The sequence below is a fragment of the Sebastes umbrosus genome, chromosome 19, assembly GCF_015220745.1.
Source record: "Sebastes umbrosus isolate fSebUmb1 chromosome 19, fSebUmb1.pri, whole genome shotgun sequence".
Taxonomy (NCBI): Eukaryota; Metazoa; Chordata; class Actinopteri; order Perciformes; family Sebastidae; genus Sebastes; species Sebastes umbrosus.
In genome coordinates, this window is record NC_051287.1 from 10,893,834 (window position 1) to 10,908,400 (window position 14,567).

Below are 14,567 nucleotides of genomic sequence, written 5' to 3' on the forward strand. Positions count from 1 at the left end.
AATAACACAAAATCCTGCAGGGCGGAGTGGCGCAGGATCGTTGGGACGCCGCATCCAAGATAAATAAACAAAATCATGAAAATATAGTTGCACTGACTGATGAGGCCTGACCTTACCACCCCCCCGCCCCCTCATCCGCCCCTTTCTGTTGCTCCATCGCACACAGACAGTCTGTCCAGTACACACAAAATCAATTACCTTTTGGCCCATTCTCAACAAAATAAGTCACATGGACAACTCAAACAGCTTATGTCAACAGCCGTAGCCTTATTCCACTGAATGCTCTGTTTCAAACGCATATTTCATTCGGCTGGAAAGTTTCAAATGAGCTCCTTGCCTAACGCACTGCGAGGAAATCTTCATCTTAAAGCAAGTTTTAGTCCGTTATTGAGTCGTACAAGTCCTGTTTTCTTAAATCATGTGGAAAAATCTAAACATGGATTCAATACAAGGTTGAATTTTCAAGGAGAGAGTGTCCGTATCTTGAATCAAGAGTGAATAAAGCAAATCAGTGCATACAAAAAATATACATAATTCACAAATACACAACATTCTTAGAAAAAGTTGATTGCGGATTTGATTTATCTTTCAATTACTTATTTTCAATTAATTTCAGCGAATAGTGAAAAATGCCATCAAGTGACATCTTTAATTTGCTTGTTTTGTCCAACCAATGGTCCAAAACCCAAAGATATCCAATCTACAATATAAAACAGACAAAAGTAGCAAATCATCACACTTAACATAAAATATTTGTTTGAGAAATGTCTTAAAGGGTACATATCATGGTCATTTCCAGGTTTATACTTGTATTTTAGGTTTCTACTAGAACATATTTACATGATTTAATGTTAAAAAAACACATTATTTTTCTCATACTGTCCGTCTGAATATACCTGTATTCACCCTCTGTCTGAAACGCTCCGTTTTGGCGCCTATCTCTTTAAGCTCCCCTCCTGAAAAAGCCCAGTCTGCTCTGATTGGCTTGTGAAAAAAATAAGGTGCACCTTCACAAAGGTATTTCTCAAGCTGTGGGTGGAGACGTGGGGGGCGATATATTCTAATGAGTCCGTATGTGACATATGAAGGGCAGACCCATCTCCTAAAAATTCCATTCCTACAAAATCAAACTGCATTCTCAATAATGTTTGGAGGGAACTGTATTTTGTCACGGATTGCGTTTGTCTTTGACGTATCACAAATATGTTTGTAGTGATAATACGCAGAAGGCCGGGAGAAATCCGGGAGATATTACGCTTCCTTCGAAACGTAATTGAGAATGCAGTTTAGTTTGTATGGGAACGTCATTTTGTAGGAGACCCAAATGTATGTGCACAAGCACTGAAAAAGATGAGGTTTTCATGATATGTCCCCTTTAAATGATTATCTGATTATCCTGAATATTCGGTCACTTGACTAGACGATTAATCGTCTCCTTCTTCCAGCGCTGTTTCTATTAAAAAAATCAACTTATCTACAAGTGTATACTCAGTAATACTCAGTGTATTCAAACAGATGGCTGCACTACAATAAAGAGAAATTACACTTGATTCCAGAAAACACACTGATTTGTACTTGCAGTGCAGATCTTTGTTACATGCATCCGCTGCATGGGTCTTTTCTGTCAGAGAGGAATGATCACAACTGATTCAAATTGTCTGATGATTTTCAGGATGGAGTCAGATCAAACAAGGACATGGCTCTCTGGTGAATTAGTAGCATGGGACATTCTTCAGGGGGTTGGAGGCATGTTTTTAAAAAAAAAGAAGAAAAAAAGCACAAAGGTGGTCAACTGACGCATCGTGAGAATCAGCAGGCCCGTAAGAGGAGTTGGCATCCATGTGGATGAGAGCTATGTCTCTTTATCTCTCCCTGGTGCTCGTGCTCTCACGTTTCATTTTTCCTATATCCTCCCTCTCCTCTGTCCCTGTTTCCTTCAATTTCTCTCCACGTCTTTCCTCCTGCCTTCTCTGCTCATCAGAGGGACTCCCCAGAGGTGGAGGATAATCCCAGTTCGGAGCAGCGAGTCTTTCATGCTGGCTGCCAGCTCTCTTTCCTCTCCGCAGTTACCTGCATCAGCTTCCCGGCCTTGCTGTCTCCCTCTTTTTTTCTTTCCCCCCTCTCTTTTACTTGCTGTGCTTGTGTTTTCACCCCATGTTTATGTTCTCCTTCATTATGGAACCCATCGGTTGTGCCGGGGACATGACTAACGCTCCTAGCTTGTGTTTAGACAGCACGAACACAACACAAACACCTGGGAGTGGATCCGTCTCCAGGTGTTGATGCTCCAGCTAAACAGCAGCACTGACTGCTGCCCCGGTCTTTTGTATGCTCTTAGAGCCGCGGGAGGAAGGTTGCTTCAGAGGAGTGTACTGCAGATTCCCAGAACAACATAGCTACATTGTGGCCAAAACATTTGGACTCCAGAGGGCTCATAAAGGACATATGTTTTCATTTAATGAACCGTAGAAACTTGCCCCTGTGCATCAAAGATCCAACCTCTTACCCGCAATTATTTCTAAATCAATCCTGATCTGACCAGACTTCTAGCCCTAAACAAATACTTAAGATACTTACTTATGACTTACTTAGTTAAAACTAACTGGGGACCACAACAGAACCGTTCAGCTAGTTTATACCATTGCTCACTCACACTCATGCTCAAACACATGCACAAACGTCAGCAGGTGCTGAAATGCAAAACTTCTTTCTAAGTATATAATCATGTCATCATTTAATTAACTATCTTCCAATAAACCGGAGGCTAAATCACATAAACAAAGAGAGAATTAATAGAATCCAGTGGTCTTAGGCTAAATTTAGTTATCATATAAAAACAGACATAGCATGTGATTCCCAGATACGCTGTATTATCCTTAAAGGGAAAGTCAAATAATTGCCATGAATTTCTTTCTAGAGCCCCTTTCCCACTGGACAAAAAACTACTAACACTCTCTAACATCTGGCTTTTTGTCAGTGGGAAAAAGTTACAATCGGCATTCATTCCCAGGACAAATGACTCTGCAGTATTCACGGGTATTTATCGACTCCAGCTCCAATCGGCAGTGATGGAAACATGACACCCGGGTGGGCGTCAATTTTAGCCCCATTTCCAGTGCAATGCTATGACATGAAGTGAATATATAATAAATAACGTCAACAGGGATTTGGAGAATTATTATAATTTATTAGCATACATTTAATATGCTCTCCTCAAAGCCACCAGACTCCAGTCTGACATAACTGTAATTTTACCTTGCTGTTCAAACTTGACAGAAACAAAATAAAATAGTCAGTTAGTCTTTACACTGTTCCAACAATCACCAACGCTGGTATGGTCGAAATAAACCCTTAGTTTACTGAGTTAGATGCTCTCCTCAAAGCTACCAGACTCCATTGACAGAAACTGTAATTTTACCTCGCTGATCATCATAAAATGCACTTTATTCAAACTCGTCAAAACCAAAAAACGAATAAGTAACATGTATTTATAAAAAAAGAAGTAACCACTGTAACATTTTCACTGTTTCCTAACCCCTTTTTGTGACATTGAACGTGACACGCCAGAAGAAAAACACAAAGGCATACTCGTCTACTGGTAATGGGAAAAGGAGTTTATTGCCTATTTTTAGCATGTTTTCTCATGTTTAAAAAACCTGCATATACATGCTAATTTTGGTGGGAAAAGGGTATAACAAGCTATTTGGGAAAGTACTGTATGTCAGCATTTTTAATACGCTCATTTGTTACCATTTTTTGCAAAGAAACCTTTTTTAAAAAGATTGACATGACACCTGAGAATAATAACTAATTAATAACAAGACTACACTATTACAAGACTGCATCTCCAATATGATATAAGGCAACACACACACACACACACATATATATATATATATATATATAAATATATAAATGGTAGAAAAAGTTAAAACATATGTGATTATGTCCACGATTTCTAGCTACAGGCAAAGCTTTCACACTTTTAAAAGGCAACAAAATGAGTCATTTTTCCAGAGTCTCACCACTGAACAATGATCCCTCAGTCCTATCAAAAGGTTGCTTTACTGCAAGATACTTTTTTCCGATGATGCAATGACACAACGCACATTTGCTGTGACATTTGTGCTGAGAAAGTCGTTTTCTGGAAGGTCCGTTCCCCAGCGATAATATCCATATTTCTTTTTTTGCCTCTGCCTCTCATGGCCTGGATGCCCTAGAATTACGTGTTGGGATTGGCTTCGCGACAGAGGCCAAATAAAGTGGGTGTTATGATTGGCATGGACGGCCATGCTTGAGAGAAACAGGTGTTGTTCATTGGCTCACACCGATGTGCCCATAGCGGCGGAGGCTTGCGATTGGTGGAGGGAAGACGCCACCGCTCTGGGTAGGAAGCTGCTGATGCCGGGCATGTTTGTGGGCACGGGATGGCCGAGGCTGAGGGAGGAGAGGGTGAAGGGGGGGGCGCCGTGGAGAACAGACCACCTGGATCAGGGGCCTCAAAGGCTGGCCTGACAGAGTCAATCTGAACAACAGTGAACAGAAGACAGCCAGTCTGCTGACTTCCCCTCTCTTGCATTTTCACTGGCTGCTTTCCAACAAACACACGCTGTCCAGCAAAACTTTCAAAAGGAGCTTCAGCTCGGGTTTTTCCACCAAGTTAAGGGTTGTTTTTTTACTCTGTCCAGTGAAAAGAGAGAGTAGATCAAAAGGCTCAAAAACACCAAGAATAGTCGAGAATCATAATTACGTCTAAAAGGATGGTGGTGTGATCAAAGGGTAAATATAAGGACGCAATTAAGAAACTAACATCTTGAAGAAAACAGGGTTGCAATCTTGAAGTTATGGTAAATAGTTATCTTTAGTTACGCGGCTTATTCATGTAACAACTGAAAAATAACTGGTTCTGACCTTTTTAGATCTTTATCAGGGTTCAAAGAAGGACAAACTACATACATTTGACCTTTTTTATAAATCCTTAAATCGGGGTTGAGCCTTGACTGAAGCTCACGATTTATGTGCTCACACTGTACGGTCCGATCGTCGGCCACGACCTCAGTGCTCATACTGTACGTGTAAAATAGAGAAAAAAACGTCAGACCTTCTGGCTGTTGACAGTTGTCAATAAAGATTTGTTTCAAAGCTCCAAGGCAGGTAAAGTTTGTTTGCTAGCAGAGGTCTGTATGGGTCACAGTGCTAACAAGGCAGAAACGTGCTGCGTTGATCATCTGTGCCATTCTGTCTGCTGAAACGTCTATGGACTTGCAGGTGGCTAGGAAGACGTGGACAGTATGGTTTGTCCATTTTGCAGAGAGAATTGGAGGTGAGCTAACTACGTTTTACTATATCTATTGCAGCCTACATTGTTATCTTGATAGCTACGCACTGATTACTGTAAGAAAAGCAGAAAAAAGGCACTGATGTTGGGGAATCAGCTTGTGGCTCTGCTTCAACTTAGCAAGAGCCTGTGGACAGCCGACCAAAATTTCTGACATGTCATCCGACTGTCCGACTGCTTGTCGGTAGGAGTTATTCCGTCCTCTGTTCCCCCATGTACACTGCACGGCAAACGATGCCTGACAAAGCTGAAATTTGGTCCGACTCTAAAATGAATCGTGCGGCTAAAAATTCGGGCCAGAAACGGGCTAAAACCGTACAGTGTATGCTCAGCTTTAGGGGACTCTTTCATGTTCAGTTGTTGCTTTACTGAACTAATATTAGAATGACGGAGTTAATAGGCCTTACGAATGGAAAGAAAAATCTTTCAAAACATCTTACAAGAGTCAAGAATGTGGCATTTTGCTGCGCCACAGTCAAGAAAAATTACGCCTAAATTAATCTGAACTGGTTACATTAATTCCTACTGCACTTAAGCACTTTTTGTTTTCTTGATTTTTACAAATTAAAACTTAAAGGACAACACTTCTTACACACCAACATGACTTGATAAGGAGCGTTCTGCAGTGCAGATGAAGACAAACTCATGACAATGCAGAGTTTGTGTTTCTAAAAAGCGCATAAAGAAGCGTGGCAGTTTGAGAGAGTTCACAGTGTATTCATGGCGTTTATGGTCCACGTGGGCTGTCACACATTAATCAACCCCGAGCTTCTGTCATTCCCCCGGCCTCCCGTCCGACTGAGCCTTTTTACATTACGGAGAAGGGGCTGACCTGGGCTGACCCAGACACTCGGCCTCAGTCAAGTCTAGGCAAAGGTCTTCAGATGTGGTGCAACAGGAGTTATTTCTTCCCTTGAGTGTTTTTCTCTTCTAACTTTCACCCCTCTGTTTCTTGACATTTCTGTCTTTCTGTGTTTTGTTTATGTTTCCTGCCCTCGCGACCCTGCATCCTCCTCTATGAGGTCATCCTGCCATGACTAACAGGGGTCCTCAGGGTAAAGAGGGTGTGGGATTCCTCCTCTTTTCCTTTTTGCCTTCAAGGGTACTGCGTGTGGGGGGGACTAAGAGAAAACATCCAAACATCAACAGAGGAAGGGCTCAGCCAAGTCGGCAAACTAATGTGAGGAGGAGGAGGAGGCCACTGACAGATAACTCGCACACAAATACACAGCTCCTCATTACCACACACATGCTGAAGTGTTTTATTTGGACTCAACCTCCGTGTGATAGGCCGAGGCTCGGATTCCTGGCTGCCTATCTCTCCACAGCTGAGAGAAACTCTCGCTATGGGAGTGTCGGAGCAGCAGGACGGCGAGGAGGACAAGACTCCCGCGGTCACACGTTGCCTCGGGAGAGATAAGTCACAAACACACATGCACACTGATATCCCTACCACAGAGACATGATTAACATGCCAATTAGACCAGGAAGAAGCGGGCATCAAGGACTCCCTTTTTTTTGTTGTTGCCATAAATAGAATTCAAACACATGCAAACACACCGTACAGATACAACGGCATGCATGAAAGCACACTGCGCATGAATGCATAAACATACAGATACCACGAAATGATCAACAAATGCTTCATTCCAATACATGTCTTCCATCCACCCACACGACATACATATTTAGACATGATTTGCCTCTCATTTGCCTTTTATAACCAAGTATCCGCATCATAGAGGATGCAATTATCCGGTTGACAGAAAAGTAATCAACAACAACTGTGATAATCAATTTAAGTGTTTTTATTAATCGTGATTTAATCATTATAATGTACAAAAATAGTAAAAAGAAAAACATTTCTAGCTCCCAGAGCCCAAAGTGATGTCTTCAAACTGCATGTTTTGTCTGATCAAAAGTACAAAACCCCCAAAATATTTATATTTGCAACAGAGAAAATGGAAAATTCTCACATTTCTGAAGTTGGACACGGTGAATGTTTGGCATCTTAGTATAATAAATGACAATGAAAACAATTTATTATCAAAATTAAGAACTGATCAATTAACTAACCGTTTCAACACGATTATAACTGACTCCTTTTGAGAGTTTTTAACTGTTAAAAAAAATTAAAAATTAAAACTTGAACACGAAAGGAAATTGTGTGGGGCTTTTGTTCTTATTTGCTAATATTTTACAGATTAATTGATTGAATTAAAAATACAAGGGCTGTCAAAGTTAACGTGATAATAGCACGTTAGCACACATTTGTTTTAACGCCACTTTTCTTCAAATTTCTTTACGCAACTTGTGATAAATTTTGTTGCGGAAAAACTGGCATGGACATTTTCAAAAGGGGTCCCTTGACCTCTGACCTCAAGATATGTGAATGAAAATGGGTTCTATTGGTACCCACGTGTCTCCCCTTTACAGCCATGCCCACTTTATGATAACCCCAAGCAAGTGAGGGTTTGTGGACAATATTTGTCATTGTTTTGTGCTGTTAATTGATTTCCAATAACAAATATATACATACATTCGCACCTTTGAACAGGTGAAAGAAATGTGTGATTAATTTGCGATTAATCACGATTAACTATGGACAATCATGCGATTAATCTTGATTAAATACTTTGATCGACTGACAGCCCTAAAAAATACACAATAGACTCAGTGATCATGAAAGCAATAAGCGGCTCCACTGTAGAATACGGTACATGCAGCAGCGTCATCCGAGGGACAGACACCGAGATGAACCAATCTGAGCTCTGAAAGCAGCGGCTCGGCCTGACGCTGACTGATAGCTGGCTGTGTGGATCCTGAGGGGCATCGGGAGTTTAATCACCCATAACCGCAATTACAGACGTACACGTCAGACTCATAAAGCACTGAAACAAGATGAGCGCCTCCCTCCTCTCCTCCCCTCGGCGCACATCAGCCAAATTCCACTAAAGCTCAAGGAGGAGCGAGGGAGCTGAAGGCATAAGCTCAGAGAGAGAGAGAGAGATCCCTACCTAGTGCACTGCATTAGAGGGAGAATTGCGGCGCATTAATTAGTGCTTTTAATACACTTATGAGCCATAAAACAAGTCGTTATGCACTCGCTGTGTAGTAGCGTTGCCTTGTTGTCAAAGTAAGGAGGTGTGCCGTGTTTCTACTGAAGATATTCGGAGAGCCTTGAAATGCAAGATTCAAAGGACTGAACTTCTGCATCAGTGATTGCACAAAAAGAAAACATTAACATATCAAATACGCAAACCCACATACACACATTCATACCTAAAGCGTGCACATGGACGTGCATGCGAGCCCACACTCTTAATGATCACATAAAAGCTCATAGTACACCGTAAGACAGGCCTTAGGATGGATTAAGATGCAAGCCTTTATCAGTGGGTTCCCACAATCCCCTGTAGAATATCTCAGCTCTGTCTTTCTCTTTTTATTTTTTTTGCTCCACTCCCTCTTTCCATTTCCCCTATACCTCAGGGACAACGCTGGGAGAAAAAAAAAATGAAGAGAAAAGTGGAAGAGAACGATGGAGGATGGTAGAAAAAGAAGGAAAACATAGTTGAACAAGTATGCTAATGGACAGGCCACGAGCAGGAGGTCAACTCCTTTCACAACTCTGCTGCTTGACAGCAAGCGGGATCCAGAGTCGCCCTTGTGGTCATAATAAGTCAAGCACAAGAGTGCGTTATGGAGGGTGAACGGGGTAGGCTGCCAGGGGTCACCAGGTCAAATGGCTGTCATTCGCGGAGGGCCGACAGGATAGCGAAGGAGGCATCACATGATAAAAAGAGATTAACTCTTTTTTTCTACACTGAAAGCAGCATGTTAGCAGCAGCTGCAGTTAGCCATCGGTTTCTGTACTAGATCTGCTCTGCCGCGGAACTGCTGCGGGGTGCTCGGAAATGCTTTGACAGCACCCATAGTCCAATACACAACCACGTTCGGGTTTAAGTGGGACACATCAGGTTGTATTTACAACTAACAGCTCAAGTAAAGGACAAGTACCTCAAAATTGTACTTAGGTACAGTACTTGAATAAATGTAATTTGTTACTTTCCAGCACTGTTTGCAACACACGGACCCCAGGCCTCTTGCCTGTTTACGGAGTGCTCTGTGCGTTGTACACAAACCAACTAGCCGACAGGGATGAAAGCCCAAAAGAAAAAGCCCACGCTTCTGGTCCGAAGGAGAAACACACCTACTTTTAAACATTATGAAAGACTTGGATATCAACAGGTTTTTGGATATGCGCATATATCGCAATGCCGCCGACCTTTTCAAGAAGGCGGTTGAAGAAATGAAAGAGGGAGGCTGTGTTTACACGGTCGAACAAGTCCCTCACTGGTTACGTTCATCGGAGTATGCACGGCTGCATTTAAACAGGAATATTAGTGGAATATTAATTTTCTATTAGCCATGTAAACAGCTTTGTAGGAATATTAATGAACGATGAATTATTTTAACATTTATCACCAGGGAATAAAGGGATGAGACAGCTGGAAACTTCATTCAGAGTGTCAATGCAAAGCACAATGCTGCAGAAAACATGCATGTTCAGTCTACCACCAATAGAGGGCCAATTTACACCTTTCCTCTATGATGTTGAAGAGCATTTTAGAGACAAGCTTCAGAGACAACCTTTGAACTCCAGAGTTGACCGGGGGGAGCGGCGGGTCACAAGATCACCAGAGCAGTTGATTCATGAGACGGTGGCTGCACAACGCCGCCTCTGTCTCCCACACACGGCCCCTTCAATAAATAAGCCCTCCGCCAGGGGCGATGAAACTATACGGACGTGAACATCAGAGGAAAACATCCCTTGTTCCCTCGTCATCCCCACTCACACAGACCTGAGTGTTTTTCTCTCCGCCGTCGTCAGCGGAACTCTTTCTCCACATGATCGGCTGCGATTGACTCTTCAGCTGCACAATGACGCGAGATAAAGAGGGTGAGCTTGCCCCGTGTGTGAAAGGTCAACGTCTCTTTTGGGCGCAGGCGAGCGCACACTGTGTAAACAAGACAGGCAAAAGGATCAATCACGTCGACCGTATTTATTGGCTTAGTTGGCCGAGAAGTACATCCGCCTGGAAACATGATTCGGGACTAATCGCATGGAGAAAAAGAGGAAGGGAGGCGGAGGAGGGAGAAGAAAACAGAGACAGGGAGAAAAGTCAAAGAGTGAAAGGGGAAGAAAGAGGACGGGAGGATGGGAAGTAGGAAAGTATGTTTATCTATTTCTTTTTATGCTCAATTTCAATTAATCCTGGAGTGGAACTGCCAGAAAGTTCATAAAAAAAGGCACAGTATTGAAAAAAACTGACACTTGACTCGATTAATAACACTACAGGGTAAACATGAAATGAGACAATTTCCGCTCCAGTCTTTTCAAAATAAAACTACTTAGTTAGGTTTAGGAAAAAATCAACTTGGTTGGGTTTAGGCAACAAAAAGGTTTAGGAAAGGTCGCGGTTTGGGTTAAAATAACACAAGGAGTGGTAAGAATTCGGGTCTATGTACACAAATCAATACATTCAATTTCGTGACTATTTCTGCTGTGCGACTGGGCTGGAAATTCGGGGCCAACTTTGGCTAGATTTTCACGGAACTATAACTAAAGAAAAAAGACAGAGAAAGAGGAGAGTCAAGTGATCTGGTTAACGCACTTTATCAGCAGTCTGGCCTCTCGCAATTCAATGTAATGAGGGAAAATGAGGAAGGAATATCAAACACTCCACACTTCACAGAAATGTGCTCCATCGAGGGTTTGAAAGAAGAAAAATAAAAAACACGCTTCTTGTCATGTATGATTTCCAGGTTTGTGAGGTTTCATGATGACTCTGTGTGCTTCTAATTTCCCCTGATTTCTTAGGCATGCCTTCCCCCCTCCACTTCCCAGCAGCACACAAACAGGAAGGCAGGGCCCTTTGTCTTCCTGGTTTGTTGCGCTAAGGGACTTGTAATATAGAACATGGAAGTAAACATGCAGAGGAACTACAAACTTGTCACACTGTCTTATCCTGTGCACAGGTACGGGTTTGATCCTGGATTACAGAACACACATTATGTATCCATTAAGTCTGAACGATGGAAGCAGAGGCAAATGGGAAACTAAAATACATCTGTCAAACAAACTTACTAAATAAAATTTAATATTTAAAGTTACTAAATTAGATTAATATTGTGTTTAACTCCTGTAAATATTGTTTGGAATCACAAGGAAACTTGCATTCCCAAATAACCCCGGAGTATTGAGGCTCGTATCCACGCAGACTCTCTGCCGTTTTCTGCTTTCTTGCTTCGGTTTTGTTTTTCTTGAAACAGATATGACATCACGTTACTCAGACTACAACAATAAAAGTGGTAACTTCCTTCTACCTTTGCATACACTCAAACAAAGCAAATATATTGATTCAGGCATTCAAAAAATGTATTACAAAATCGTAAAAAAACATTGCAATACATGAATACAGGTGAATTGATTTTTTCTCACCCCTATTAAATAATAAAAAAAACTAAATAAAAGAGAGTCAACAACATAATGTAGATCCTGTAAGTATGAAATTAAAGTCTGAAGCTTTTAGTAAGACACACGCAACGCAAATTGGCATCCACATTAATCAATGTGTCCAGACAGATCGTTCCTCCTCCTCTGACTAGGTTGAGAGGAAGGAAGCTGCATGCATCGCTCAGACTGTAAGTGCAGTCTGATGTACGGTATGAAGTAGTGGATAAAACATCTTGAAGGATTTATGAGTGTCAGCACATGCCTCTGGTGGAGAGAAAACATGAGAGATGTTGTTTACAGGCACTTTCATGTAGACCTTTTCCTCCTCCTGAAGCCACTGCTCCACATTTATCGCATCTTCAAAGAATATTTTGACAAAGACCCTGAATAAAAGGAGAGCCCCTTCTCTCGCTACACTACGAACAGCCCCGACAACTTATTCTTGAGTTGAAACAGCTCTCCTGTCCATGTTGGGACTTCTCCCTGTTTATTCAGCAAAATCTGTTCCGCCAGTGATCCGGACGCTGCTCTGCCTCCCTGCATGCTCTTGTACTGTATGTGGATTTTTACTGGAACCTTTCAATATTTGATATGGCACCGTCTGTGAAAACGCCCCCTGCTGTTGTTAATGTCATCCAGACCTGAAATCCATTGGACAGTCTGTACATTTCTTGGTGTAGGGATATGTTTCGGGGCCTGCTTTCATGTCACTCACTTCAGTAACAATTCACTGCAAAAGAACTTTGAGGATAGACAGTCATGTAGACGTTATGTGGTCCTGCTTGTCCTGATGTGATTCTGCTGCTGTGTCTGTCCTGTTCATCTGTCAAATTCTGCTTTTGGATGTTTGATGGCCAATGGAAGTGTGTTTCAGATCTGACAGGCGTGTTATTGCTCTGAGTAATGTCTGATACTGTTTTGATGTCGTTGACTTTGTTCTTGTGGGGACTAGAGGACCTCTGCCGAGCAGACAGAGAGCACAAATCCAGACAGCCGTCATAGGAAACCGGGAGGTTATCACTGGTGCCCAGTCACCAGCCCGTCATCCTGTCAAACATTTTGTACATCACTCATTCTGTGTTTTTAATTTGAATGTCCAAAAATGCCTTTAGAAGTATTAGAAGAACTTTATACTAATAAAACTACAAAGCACTCCAGTCCTAAAATTGTGAATTCAAGCCACCACAAGTGTCGACCTTCAAATTACTCTTGCAAAGACAGGACATGGCTAGACATGGGGTCCCCGCTGATCACTTGGAAGCAAAATCAGCACTCAATTAGATCTCCTATTTGACAATCAATGCACGGAACTGAAGCCAATCAAAATTATTTTCTCCAAATGAAAGAAAAAGGCAGAGGGGGCCCTTATCCTGTTGAATTTGTGGCTGAGTTTGACCGTTACTAGACTAAAATGCCGGCAAACGTGGTCGACTTTACTGTCTTTCAGAAGTTGTAGCAGGCTCAGTAGTGAAGCCACTCCTATCATATGAAAACCTTAGGAACCCATTGGTACCAACCATGTCATAAATAACGCTCCAAAGTTACACTAAATTTTAGCCTGGAAAAAAATGGCATGGCCATTTTCACAGGGGTCCCTTGACCTCTGACCTCAAGATATGTGAATGAAAAATGGGTTCTATAGGTATCCCCGAATCTCTTCTTCACAGACATGCCCACTTTATGATAATCACATGCAGTTTGGGGCAAGTCATAGTCAAGTCAGCACACTGACACACTGACAGCTGTTGTTGCCTGTGGGGCTTCAGTTTGCCGTGTTATGATTTGAGCATACTTTTATGATAAATGCAGTAGCTGTGAGTGTTTCTGGAGAATATTTGTCATTGTTTTGTGTTAATTGATTTCAAATAATAAATATATACATAAAGCAAGCATATTTGCCCACTCCCATGTTGATAAGCGTATTAAATGATTAACTTGTTAATCGTGATTAACTGGACAATCATGTGCTTAATCATGATTAAATATTTTAAATCAATTGACAGCCTTAGTTATGATGTTTCCTTTTTTAATCTGTCTCTTGTGGGTCCACCCAACTTTATACAGGTTTCATACTAAATCACTGGAGATAATCACTTTTTCTTCTATATTAAACCGATCAAGGATATATATAAATTGTATATGTAAACCTAATTACACACAATGAGGTGTGCCTTGCTCTTGAAAACTACAATAAAATTAAAAAAATATATTTTCTTTTGAACATAACCGTCATAAAAAAAAGAGTACATATCCACAGATTGTGTAAGATTTTATAAAAAAATCTATATCTCGGTTTTGAATTCTGCTGATATGCAAACGCTGCTTGCCGACGACGTGGTTACACATTAGGTAACATTCTAAGAGATAAAAGATCAGACATTTTCCCAGCCATTACAGCAGGCCAAAGTCAAACTCTCGTCTCTCTTCTTCAGATAGCATCAACATCTGAAGTGATAACTCATGTCAGGCAGATAAAGAGCTGTAAAAGCTGCGTTATATATACACTCTATTTAGTACACTGCTATAGTATATGAAGTATACTTCATAGAATAGGCCACTTTTCAGGTTATGATCATTATGTTAATGTCATTTTTGCACTCCCACATACTAAATGTGTTGGGTTCACGAATAATGATTATGCAGACAAAGTAGCGAGAGGCGAAATCAACAAATGCTTAATTATCACTCATCAGTGATAATAGACTTGTT

The 14,567-nt window shown here is 41.4% G+C and overlaps 1 protein-coding gene across 7 annotated transcripts in view; it reads right to left on the reverse strand.

Moving 5' to 3' along the window:
• Positions 1-14,567, reverse strand: part of rxraa (retinoid X receptor, alpha a) — a 168,585-nt gene that overhangs the window by 55,500 nt on the left and 98,518 nt on the right. The window lies entirely within an intron of this gene.